Here is a 13,900-nt window from a genome sequence, read left to right on the forward strand (position 1 = left end):
GAGTATAAGTTGAAAAAAGACTGAAATAGTTTATCAAATCTGTGCATGATAGGAAGAGTTGAGTAAAAGGTACAAAGCTGTACCACTACCGTGCACATATGAAAGCAGAAGAGACCAGAGACTATCTAAGCATATGCCTCTCCACCGAAGGCCATTCTGATGACATGTACTCAAACTTAAGGGCTAGACTGAGAGGAATGTAGACCTCAGAGGAACAGTCCACCACACACTCAGGAGCATGTTTTTCAGGTATTGGTTTTATTTCAAGGAATTTTGTGTTTCTTTTTTAATATGAGGAAAGAGTGAAAGGGAGATTTCTAAGAAAAAATGATTTTGTTTTGTTTTCTTCGCTGATTAGATTACATGTTTAAATGATTTCCAATTTAAAATCAGTTTAAAATTTTCCTTTTTATACACTAATTAGAATTGTTTTATATATATATATATATATGTGTGTGTATTTGAAATATATATATATATATATATATATATATTTGAAATAACTTTTTTAAGAACTATATCCTTTCTTTGAAAATGAATGATTTAATATGCAAAACCTTCTGGATTTCTATCATTCCTCACAGTGGAGATTTAACAGACATATTTAGGTTTGAAGTTCAGTTCTGTACCTTACTTAACAGATGTGCAAATTGTGTCAAATGATTATCCTTCTTTAGAAGGTCTCCTCATTCATAAACTAGATTTTTGTGAGGCTGAAATGAGGTAATCTTCTTTAAGCAAGATTAAATTTCCCCTAATAATTCAACTAAAATAAACATCTAAATTTGGATGCCCATGTGATATTCTAAAGGTTTGTTTTGTTTTATTTTTATTTTTGAAACAGATGAGACCAAAAGGATTGAAACACAAAACGTAAAATACAAGTAAATATCTAGTTTCTACTGTATGCAATGCTACGTTTTATAAGTGTAACAGAAATGTAACCATAAACTCTACCCTAAAAACTATTGTAATCTACTATGATATAATATAACTTTAGAAGATGATAAAGTTGTTGCTACATACTGCAGATTTTGGTTAGTGGCATGCATTCTTATACACTGGAAACTTATCCTGGTAATATTATCTGGATTTTTGTATGGGAAATGGTCAGATAAATATGTATGAGGTCAGACAATTAAGTTAGAGAACTCATCCTAGAAAAAGTGCTACACACCTCATTGCTGAATATTGCTATGGTCACCTTTGAAGTACTCCCTTGGGAAGCTAAGCATCAATGTCAGTGCCTCAACCACCCTTTAAAGCAGTTTTGGAAGTCGTTTTCTGGAATGGCCATCACAGCTGTCATCATATTACACTTGATGTCCTGAATGTCATCAAAATGTCTTCCTTTCAATATTTCCTTTGTCTTCAGGTAAAAGAAAGAAGTCATTGGGGGCGAGGTCAGGTGAGTAGGGAGGGTGTTCCAATCAGTTATTTGTTTACTGGCTAAAAACTCCCTCACAGACAGTGCTGTGTGAGCTGGTGCATTGTCGTGGTGCAAGATCCATGAATGGTTGGCAAAAAGTTCAGGTCATTTAACTTTTTCACGCAGCCTTTTCAGCACTTCCAAATAGGAAACTTGGCTAACTGTTGGTCCAGCAGGTTCAAATTCATAAAGAATGATCCCTCTGATAGCAACAAAGGTTAGCAACATCATTGTAACAAGTTCTCGAACTTAATTGTCAGACCTCATATACCAAGGAACCCCTTTAACATTCATCACTAAACATCCTTGGATGGACACATAGAGAAGGCAACCTTATTCTTGATCACAGTGTAGTGAAGCTATACAGTGCCATGTACCCAGCACAAACAGGAAGCGGTCTTTGGAGACAGCATGTTCTTAGGAAGTTATACTAACTGTTTCGGGTATTATTTTGAACATCCAAGGGAAAATATACTAAACAGCACCCAAGTGATTGCTCAAATTTCTTCCAGTTCTAAAAATTCCATGATTCTACAATTCTGTAATTAGCCTATAAAAACACTCTCCAAAAAAATCATACGAGCCATTCAGCAAATAATAGCACAAGGCCTGTCATGTTTGTGCTTCTGCCTTTTGGGTGGACCAATATTTCTTTTTACAGTTTTCCTCTTTATGGACCTGAACAGGAGGAGTAGATATCAAAATAATTTCCTTATTATCAGTTCTTTTTTTTTTCTTTTTTCTTTTTTTTTTTTTTTTGCAAGCTTGGAATTCATTTGGTGGAAAATCATTAGATGTTCCCTGCCTCTAGTTAGTTTTTGTTGGACCAAGGTCAATAAGTAAAATAAAATACTGGAAACAAAACTTCTAAAAATGTTCCAAATATTATAAACCTTCATTTTCTCTTTTATTAAGTTGGTGCACAAGTAATTGCGGTTTCACAGGTTAAAAATAATTGCAAAAACCGCAATAACATTTGCACCAAACTAATATTTTTATAAAGTTATTTTCACAAACTGTGACTTGAGTTGGATTATCTTTTCTGTGTATATTTGAAAATGTGGTAAAGGGAAATTCGTGTATGTGTATCTGATTTCATGTTTTCAAAACTACAGTTAACAACCAATCAAATGAAGAAAGATTAAACACGTTGAAGTATGTGACATCAGCTCCAACCTGGAATTTATTAGACTTTTGACGACTAAAGGTAATCAATTATCAAAATCCGTTGAATTTTTGGCTCAATCTTAAAAATTGTTAAAAATTTTACTTGGCTTTTGAATTATCCCTAATAATTTATAATTATTCATGGAAAAAAGAAAATTGTTCTATGGGGTAGGAAAATTGTATGCATATGTATTTCTGTGTTATATATAGTATCTATTATATATCTACACTACATTAGTATTATATATGCATATACATGCATATAACATATAAAATATGTATATATTATGTAATATGTCGTATATTATACTAGACAAACACAGATAATATATACTATTAGTATACATGTCCATATAAATAGCAAATTAAGCTATAGGGATTTTTAGCAAATAACACTTCTTATGTTTTAAAAATGACTTTTGCATATAAACATTTGACTTTCAAAAAATTAAATAATTGAGTTTCTGACAAAAGTCATAATTCTGAAATAATTTATTTTATTTAGGATTGGAAGTTTCTCAAGCAAATTTAAGATACAATCAACAGAATTCACTCAAATTTCATCTTATCTTGGTCACAAATCATAACAACAATGTTGTCAATAGTCCCTAAAGACAACACAAAGATTTTTATATATTTCTGTATAATGCAAGTTTAAATATATTATATATACATATATATGTATATTGAAGAACATAACATCATAAGATAATAAAAGACAATATGGCATTTGTTGTGGTTGAGCATTTTGAAATTTTATGACTAAATCTCTGAAATTTTCAAGTGTTGTCTTTAAAATAAGGCATTTGTTCATTTTAACTTAACATATGGTATTCATCTGAATTCTTTTGAGAAGGGAAAATGTGATAATTTTAGGAGAATTTTTTAATTATATGTATGAAATGTAATTGAAAAACATTAATACTGATCAGGGTTATTTTCTGGGTTTTGTTTTGTTTTGTTTTATGTCAAGTTAAAGTAGCAATTCAGACCACATTGGATTAAGACCCTAAAAGCTCCTGTAAGGAACGTAATTTTACTGCCTTTTACACCTCAAAAGGGCTTAATTTTAGCATCCAGAAGGAATATCTTTCCTTGGTGAGAAGGAATGTGACAAAAAGTCCACAGTGGGTATACGCATTGGTCTTTCCCTTTATTATTTAAAAACTTGGATCATTTTTGGTGTGTTTCTCCCCAGTGATGTGACTTCTCATGCAGAATATGCCCTTTGGGCAGAAAAGTTTTTTATTCACTCTGCTTGAAATTCCAGGAAGAAAGATGGGGTGTCATTCTTCATCTTCTCAATTGTCAGTAGTAAATTTAAAAAGTTATATTGGGCTTTCTATTGAATTATGTATCAAAGTGGTTTTCCTATTCAATTCACCAGGAATCTTCTGTGGAGAGGCCACAACAGAATCCCAGAAATCAGTGCAGAGCATTTTGTGTCAAAATTAGTTTCTGTCATTCTTGAATCTATTTTGTCCAAAGGAGATGACTGGTTAAAGCACAGGTAAGGAGGTAGTGGAGAGATGCTTCAAAGACCTATTGGCGTACATTTCTTGCTTTTAGTCTTGATATTATATGAATTGGCTACTCTTTTATTTATTAACTCGCCTTTTGAATGTGGCTTGCTAAATTGAAAATATCTGGAATTTAATGACTAACTTTCCCCATCCCATTAGAGATGACCTGGGTCATTCTCAGAATATAAAATTTTAATACATATGTTTCTGATTTATTTACAGTTAATTCAGAAAAATGTTGCTGTCTCCAAGCAGTTTGGTGTCCAAGAATGCTATAAAAAAAAATAAAATGAAAGGTCAGCTATCCCCTCTCCTTTTGGTTTAGAACTCCTTTATTGTCTCCACCCTCTTTCGTCTCCCCTGATGTAGTGTTAGTAGTCACAAGGTTTCTTTTACATCACCAATTAGAGAATTCTATAATCTGATCATTTTGTGGTTTCCTTAAAATTTAACTTTAATTTCTCTGTGGTTTCCTTTATATTCAAGCAAATATACATTTTTATTATTGTTATTATTTTCTTTATACCACTGTAAATCACTCTTCCACACGATACCTTATATTATATTGTTAGGATAAGGATCAGGAAGAGTTTTTGACATTTTCTTTGCAACATTTCAAATAATTCTTTTAGTCATCAATGAGTTCTGTTAGGCTGAAATATATGGTTAGTTTTCAAGACTTTGATACGCTTTTTATTTTTTTTTTTTTTTATGAGTGCATCTTTTTTTAATTTTTTTTTATTTTTCTTTTTTTAGATTTTATTGGGGAAGGGGGATAGGACTTTATTGGAGAACAGTGTGTATTTTTCCAGGATTTTTTCCAAGTTGTTGTCCTTTCAATCTTAGTTATGGAGGGTGACGTTCAGCTTCAAGTTGTTGTCCTTTCAGTCTTAGTTGTGGAAGGCGCAGCTCAGCTCAAGGTGCCGTGTTCAATCATTAGTTGAAGGGGGTGCTGCCCACCATCCCTTGTGGGAAATCGAACTGGCAACCTTGTGGTTGAGAGCCCACGCTCCAACCAACTGAGCCATCAGGGAGGCAGCTCAGCTTTAGGTGCCATGTTCAATCATTAGTTGCAGGGGGTGCTACCCATCATCCCTTGCGGGACTCAAGGAGTTGAACCAGCAACCTTGTGGTTGAGAGCCCACTGGCCCATGTGGGAATCGAACCAGCAGCCTTCAGAGTTAGGAGGATGGGGCTCCAACTGCCTGAGCCACCGGGCCGGCCCCTGATATGCTTTTTAAACTGAGTCTATATGAAAGGTGAGGTGTGGAGGGTGGAGGTACAGCAACTGCGATATACTCTGTGTAACAAAGACAACATTTACACACTCTTTCTTTATCTCAGCCTTTAGTAAACGTTTCCTTTTAGCCACTCTGAGCCATTCCATCAAGTCTACTGAGTCATCGATGTTAATATTATATTATAATCCTTTATTGATATATTAATTAAAGACTTGAAGTTTTTTTTACAACATTTGTTGTATTCTGCCATTATATCATTAGCATTTTGTATGCATTCTTACACTTTTACATGCATTATATCTCTTTTTAGCTCATAACTTCTATAAAGACAGACTTTGCCTTAGCCATATGGATTTTTATTATTTTTTAGAATTTATAAAAAGCATTGCTAGATAGATAAACAGATAGATAGATGATAGATAGATAGATAGATAGATAGATAGATAGATAGATAGATAGATAGATAGATAGATAGATATTGTTTTCTGTCTCTATTCACAACAATCCTGACCAGTAGGGATGTAACAGTTATTTTTCTTCCCCACTTAATAAATGTGGGAACTGAGATTAAGAAGAGGTTAAATGATTTGTAGAAGATAACATAACTGTGAACAGCAGATCTAAAATTAACAAATAAGCCTTCTGATTCATTATCCAGTAATCATTATAATCATCACTAACATTTTATGAATTGTTTGTCATGGGGCAGTGAGCTATGTAAAACTTTATATATAAAAAATAGATTCTTACTGCTCTATTATGGTGTTCTCTCCTTCCTCCAGTATCTAGTATATTACCATTGAAAAAGGCAGAAATCCAATAAATATTTTTCAGTTTGAATTTCTTCTTATTAGATCTGCATCATTTTTAGGTACCTCTGTAACTTTCCTAAGAAGAAATAACATAGCTATAAGATAGAATCAATGAACAATCTGGTTGTATGAATGGTATGTATATGTACAAAATAAAGGTGGACAACATATTTTTTATTAATTTTTATTAAATGTATTGGGGTGACGATGATGGCAATGTACAATTCTGTAATAAATCATCTATCTATTGCATTGTATATTCACCACCCAGAGTCAGTTCTCCTTCCATCACCATATATTCAACACCCTTCAACTATGTATTAGTTGTCACGCTAAGTTCTAGCCACAAATGACAATTTTCCTATCTCCCAATTTCCTTTCCAAGCTCTTCTTACATCAATTTTAGCCCTGTTTAAACCTCACTGTTGCTTGAGGCTCTTTAGGAAAACAATCTTTCTATATTTCCCCAAATGATTCCAGGCCTCAACCACACTCTAATTATCTACTTAAATTTTTTCCTAATTTATCTTGGCCTAAGATCCTAAGCACAAAACATCTTTGTACCTATAACTGTCCCAACTCTCTCCCCCACTGTACCCCCCATTGTCAGCTCAGTCACTTTCTGTGAGTCTCAGTTCTTCAACCTTTGTCTAGAATACTCTTGCTCGTTTTAATATTGAGCTTTTTATTTTCAGTCATTACTTGAATCTCCAGGATCCTGTCCCTTTATTTTTTTTTATAGAATCACAGATTTGATAGCTAGGAAAAACATTATATATGTTACAAATAAGGACCAAATGGATTACAAAGTGTCCAAGTTTACATATTTTGGAATGCCTTTTTCTCACTGGTTTTATATTTCTGCTATCCCCATCTGCTTTTCCTTGAAATTGATTTTCCCTTTTTTTTTTTTTTTTGTCTTAGCCACAGGATGTCTTTTTTAGCATTTCAACAAATTTTGGCTTATAAAATCACTACCCACAAATTATGTTTGAATCACATGTATATGATTATACTTAATATGAAAAGAAAGGGGTGCATATATTTAGAGAACAATTTTTAATACAGATTTTTTGAAAATATTGAAAATATTTTATATCAGAAAGTACTTTTTTGATTTATCCATGTTTATGGTTTACATACTTCTATTTTAAGTAATTGGAATTAGATATTTTATTCTGGTTTTAAAATATGACACATAATATAAAATCATAAATCTTAATGTGATCTGAAATGTCATAAATTAAATTATTTTCCCATGTCATTTATACATTTTTGTATTAAGACCACCGCTTTCACTAGCCCATTCATCATGTTTCAATGCAATGTATTTTAACTTTTTAAAAAGAGCTTTTTATATTTCTGTTTTTATTTCAATTAATTTTCATTTTCTATGACAATGATTATAATGAATAACAAAGTTAGGTAAAAATTATTTCTATATGATACTCCTCACAAAATGAGTAGCCTTAGAAGCATTTTGTTTTAAACAAAATGCTTATAAGACTATTCTTCATCATCTGCAAATTAATAGAAAAAATAAAGTGGCCTCCTCTTAACTATACGATTGTTATCAGTATCAGATTTGCACTTTTTTAAAGTAGTAAAATTTGGACTGCCTTGTTTTGTTTGGTAGGTGATATGCTATTACAGGTCACTAGTACCCATGTTTCTCAGAATTTTGTAACTTAATTCAAACCCTCCCTTTCAGAAGATCATAGTCTACCTACAAGAAATGATGTGAGGGATTGTCTAGTCAGACCCTATTATTTTGAAAAGGATAGGTCTGAGGTCCAGAAATAAAAGTTCACAGATTTGCTTAAAGTCCACAATTTTCAGGCACCAGAATTGGAACTATCTTTCCTTGATGCTTCTGAAATTCTGAGAAGTCTTATAAAGATTTCTGTGTTTGTCCTAATGTTCCTGCCACAGTCATTCACTGATTTGCAGTGCTTAGGAATTGGAGATAAGCAATTTGAGGTTTTTTACTACATTTGACCTTTTTTCAGTGCTACAACTTTTGATTTTTCATTGTTGATTTAAAGTGGTGGTGTGGTAGGCAGAACAATGGTTCCTAAGTGGTTTCTACACCCTAATCCCTGGAATTTGTGACTATATTGTGTTATATGGCAAAAGGGGAATTAGGTTTCAGGTGGAAGTAAGATTGCAAATCACTTACCCTTTAACCAGGGAGAGTATCCCAGATATTCCAGGTGCACCCACTGTAATCACAAGGGTACTTAAGCATGGAAGCCGGAAGTAGAAACGTCAGTGTGAGAGTGACGAGATGTGCAAGTACAGCTGGCCTTACTGACGGTGGAGTTAGAGAAAGGAAGCCATGATCGATCCAAGAAATGTTGGCAGCCTCCAGAAAGGAACTCAGCACTGATGACACCTTGATTTTAGACTCGTGAGACATTTTTTGGACTCCTGACCTCCAGAACTGTAAGTTGATACATTTTTGTTGTTTTAAGCTACTTTGTTTGTGGCAGTGTGTTACAGCAATCAATAATAAGAAACTAATAGAGGTGGAAACCTTCTTTCTAGCTTTAAAATTTGAAAATCTTATTTACAGAAAATGACCCATTGGTGAAGTATCGCAAAGGTTCTCTTTCCCACTGGAGTATTTAGTAGTTTTAATAAAGCATATCCTTTGCTTGGTGGATGCACAGTGAAAAGGTTTTAATTGCATTTGTGTTGCAAAAGGAAGAGGGCTTTGGAGAGTGCTCTGACACTGCCTGAGCAGGGTAATTTCAAACAACTGGGGTTACGGTTTTCACAGTCCTAGATTATTGGGTTATGGGGACTGGGGCATCATTGGGTTTTCATGTAAAGACAAACTGTGCTTTGCAAAGTTCTCCATGACATATGATAGGCATGATCCCTCTGACTTCAGTTCCTTCTTCTGCTAATTGAATATATAATGCCTCTCTGTTCTTGTACAATTAAACTGCGTAATATATGTGTAATGCCTTGCACGGAAACTGGTATGAAATAAACATGTTAATACCAATATTTTGTTATATACATAGTTCTGGAACAGAAAATCCAGTTTTTTCTTACACGCATGCAAATGCTCTCTAAGAAGGAAGGTAAAAGGGGTTTTACTACAAATTCAGTCTTTTCTTTCTTGAGTTAGTGATTACCAAAGTATTGTGAGAAAAACCATGTTTTAGCCACCCTTTACCATCCTAAAGATTTTTCTTTTTCACCCTTCATATATAAACAAAAGCCATTCAGAGATATGTAGTATGATCTTCATTTGTCTTGCGTAGTTAAAGTGAATTTGTAGAACTATATGTATTTTTTCCTTTGGAAAAACAAACCAAATGAATCCTGATTTGTAGGATGATTAAGGAATATAATTAAGTACTTCAAGATGGTATTGCTTTAAGTTCTAATTTTTGGAAGCCAGTGTTTTGATGTTAGTGATTGAATCAGGAGGCGTTTTCTTATTGCTGTTTACTTCAGTAAAGTTCTTACTGGAATGATTCCCAGACAGTGTCAATAGATTACCCAACTTTTACAATAAGCAGTATGTAATAAATAACTCCAGTTTGGCTCATCAGAGCACACATGTCCTAGCATAATTTCCATTAGGAAAAAAAAGAAACAACACATGTCGGATCAGTTCTTAGTTTTCTCTCGTCTTTTCTTCCTGTGTTCTCCAATGACACATCAACTTGTTGACTCTTCAAACAACTCTTGTGTTTCAGACACTCTGCAACAGAAAAAAAAATCATTCTGATATTCCACAAAAGATATTGGCATTGTTTCTTATACTGGAAAGGGTCTCACTTAGTTCTTTGCTCAATCAAACTCCATGTCAGCCAAAAACTTTTACCTAGATTATCTGGCACTCTGGGGAACATCAGTGTAGCTTATTCAGTTGTTGGTTCTTTAATAGCCTTACAAGTGTACTGATTGTATTTTTAATTGCCAACTCTCTTCTGAAATTTTTATAAAGTCCAAATAGAATTCTTATTTATAACTACATACAATTTTGCTCCTTTTTTTTGAACTTGTTGGATGTTTTGTTTTTATCTACCTGGAATGTTGAAGAGATTAAATGAAACACTACTAGATGAGAAAAGGAACGTGTAAACTAAGAACCGAGTTACTTGTAGTAGCAATATGTATCTTTGACATGTTTGAATATGTATATAGATTGTGTGTAAATATGAAGCAGAGCCCCTTAAAAGAATGGAAAGTAAAGGTCATAGTCATGTGCAAGAAATAATGTTTTTTGAAATTATAGAATTATTGAAAATGCATTATGATGATTAAATATTGCATGTTTTTCCCCAATCTTTATTGTCATTTTTATTAGACTTCTGATAAAACCATGCACATCTGTTAAACAGCTGTTTTACTTCCTTTTTCCTTTCTTTTTTTTTTTTTTTACTGTCCATATACATGTGTGGATGTGTGAAAAAATCCTCAGCTCTTGATGATTTCTGCCCCTGTCCCATTTGCTAAACGATTGGGAGAAAGGCATATTTCTGAGCATTGGAAATAAGTGTGCTAAGGTATTTATGTAGATCGTAATCTAGATTAAGCATAGTCATGCTCTCTAAATTTTAAAGCTTTTGATTCAGTTCAATAAACATCTATAACCTGGCAGAGGGAAGGAATCTACATTTTTTATATCAAGGACATTTTCCTCCAGATAAGGGAAATTTGGCTTCTGCCCATTAAGATAATTGCAGCTCTGATTCATGTCCAAATGAAGGCAAGAAGAAGAGTAATACCAACTGAGTCTTATTTTATTTACCAGAAAATCAAAGGCTTTTTCAGAAGTACTTCATAGATTTGCAGTTAGGCTCCAATGATTAGAAATATGTCATATGCCTAGCTTTAATAGCAGAGGAGGGGGAAAAATATTTAGTTGAATTCACTTCTCTCCAAGACAAAAAGCATGTTTTGTTAATAAGGAAGAATGAGAAAATGGATATCACTAGGCTACAGTTTCTGCCACTTGTCCCAAGAAATTACTTGATTACTGATGATGCCCCATTAAAAATTTAAATGAGTATTTTCAGAAAAACTTAGAAAAAGAGGTAAAAAAAGTTAATTTATTCTCCATCGGACCAACTTTCAGATTGGTTCCAACTATTTTCCATGCTATATATTAGTGGATATTGTAGTAGAGAAAGAAGTTTCAATAAAATTGCCTCTATTTCCTATTAACTGATTTTTCATGAACTACCACGGAAAATTAAGTGTAACTTCTTCTATTCAAACTAAAATTCAGGGTATGAGAAATATGTTAATCTAAGGTGTTTTCTTTGTAGTTATTGCTCTGAGGGAAAAAAAGAGGAATATTCTTTAAGACTTTTTTTTTCATTCCTAACATCTGATTTGGAGTTAGACATAAGCAATGGTGCACAAGTGTGCCCTACGCTTAATACGGAAAATAATTTTGGCACTTGACTTATCTGAAAGTGATCTAAATTGATTTTGCTACATTTAATGACTTTTAAGTAATCAGATTCTGATATCGTATTAAATTAATTTGGCTGTTCCTGCCCAAAAGCTGATGTTTAAATTTAGGATAATTTTGATCTTATAAAATTTTACCATACTTAGTAATGTAGGTCAATGGTTTTCAAACAAGGATAAGCATCAGATTTATCTGTGTGTCTCTTAAAATAAAGTACTCGTCCTCCTCTCCAGATCCTATTAGATTAGAATCATAGAGAATGGATTCAGGAGCATGTAACTTCCAACCACTCATTCTCCTATGTATCCCTCATTAGAGCCAGACCTTTTTTGGTTAATTTATGTCCAAGCATGACTCCAAAAGTAAAACATCAGATAAAAATCTGTCCTCATGGCTCCCTACTCCTTCCTTTCCTAGGAATAAAAAGTACAATCAGTTCTAAGAATGACCTTTGACTCTAAAGTCACTTTTTGTTGCATAGTAGAATCCTGTATGTTTCAGAAAATATCTAAAAGTACAAATTCTTATGTGTAGAATTTGAGTTAGTGGTTATATATTGTATACCTATAAATGTATAATCTTTCCAAATTGTATAAAGTGGTTACTATATAAGAATGTAATATAGATGCTTAATATTTAAAAAAAACAACTTTTATTAAATATGGTTCTAAAGATGTATTTAATATTCTCTGATACGGACATGAATAACTTTCAAGGAAATAACTTTTATCATAAATATCAAAGAACATATTCATAATGATAAGGTAATATCATGGAAATGGGATAAGGTGCCATTATCTAGGGTGCCAATATACTAGGGGCTAGTATTTGCTACCCATGTCAGGCATCTGATACTAGCCCTATTGCATAGCTTAAGAAATTTAGACACAGATATTACAATTTATCCAAGGTCAACAGTAATTGGTTAAGCTGAATGCTAAGCATAAAATTAAAGGTATTCAATTTTTAAATTGAAGAAATCTTTGTGTGACTCTGCCTCACACTTATTATTTATCTCTAAAGTGAAAATAAACCACTTTCAGATATATCTTGACATCTAAATGGCATACCCTCTAACACAGCCTTGGGCATATTATTTTCTATCAAGTTGCTCAATAAATATTACTATTAACGACTGTTTAATATTCTCTTGTTCTGAATAAAAATTTTAAATATGTACATGAAATGAGGAAGAATTGCTATAGACTATAAATTCAATCCAGAGAAGCCATTAATAAATCATTTATGGATAAATTAGTTGAAAAAATGGCATAGAAAGCTTTGCATTTTCTGTTTCAGGAGATACTCATCTAAAGAGTCTAGAGAAAATCAATTATTTGAAAATGAATATCCTTTGAAAGCATTATTTAGAATCAATATTAAAAAAGCCTCCAGAAGTAATTTCTTAAATAAAAAAGTGAGTCACTGGTTTCTTCTGTTGAGGATAAAATAAAATTATTCCATGAATAAGACAAAGCTAGAATGATTTGTGTGAAGTATAATTAAAAACAAGAAGAGCTATATTGTGAGAGAAACAGATTAAGGAAAACTAACAGAGTCCCAAAATAAAGGGGTCATTCAAATTCCAATGCTGGAAACAGAAATCAATCTAGGTGTGTCCTCTCACAAATTATTGGTAACAGGAATTAGGCGTGTACAAAAATGAATGGAATGCTAAAGGCATGGCTCTGTAAACGTCCTCAGACCAATACAGAATTAATGCACTGGTAGAGCAACTATCTCTAATACCACCATGGGGATTTGAGATCAAACCAGCACATCAATATCTGCATTTCATGATTGGAAGCTCCAATCAAGAATCCCTACCATCCCGTCTGTTATTGCTGATGCAACTGAATCTTGATACCCAGTTTTGGAATATAGATACTGAAATGATGCAAAACAATTCCACATCACACTTCTATGAGCTTTTGTACCACTGCAGCAAATGACTCTTGTCTTATGTTTTTCTTTCAAATGTCATACACATTCACAAAATTGACAGAAACAAGTCTGCATCCAGAATCCTAATGGCTCAATAGTCTTGGAAATATAATTTAATTCCCAATCTCTCCAATTAGGAGAGTAGAATAAGAAAAACAATCCAGAATAGCCATTAAAAATATTTAAAATCAATAGTGATGTTTTATTATCAGGTCAATTAATATATTGATATATTGATATGGAAGTTTTATATGTCCTTTTGTGATCCTTGTTAGTATAATTCATATTTGCCAATGTTTCTCAAACTTAGTAAAGAATAAGAAGAGTGACTTCACAATGAC

The sequence above is a fragment of the Rhinolophus sinicus genome, linkage group LG09 (genome assembly GCF_036562045.2).
Source record: "Rhinolophus sinicus isolate RSC01 linkage group LG09, ASM3656204v1, whole genome shotgun sequence".
Lineage (NCBI taxonomy): Eukaryota > Metazoa > Chordata > Mammalia > Chiroptera > Rhinolophidae > Rhinolophus > Rhinolophus sinicus.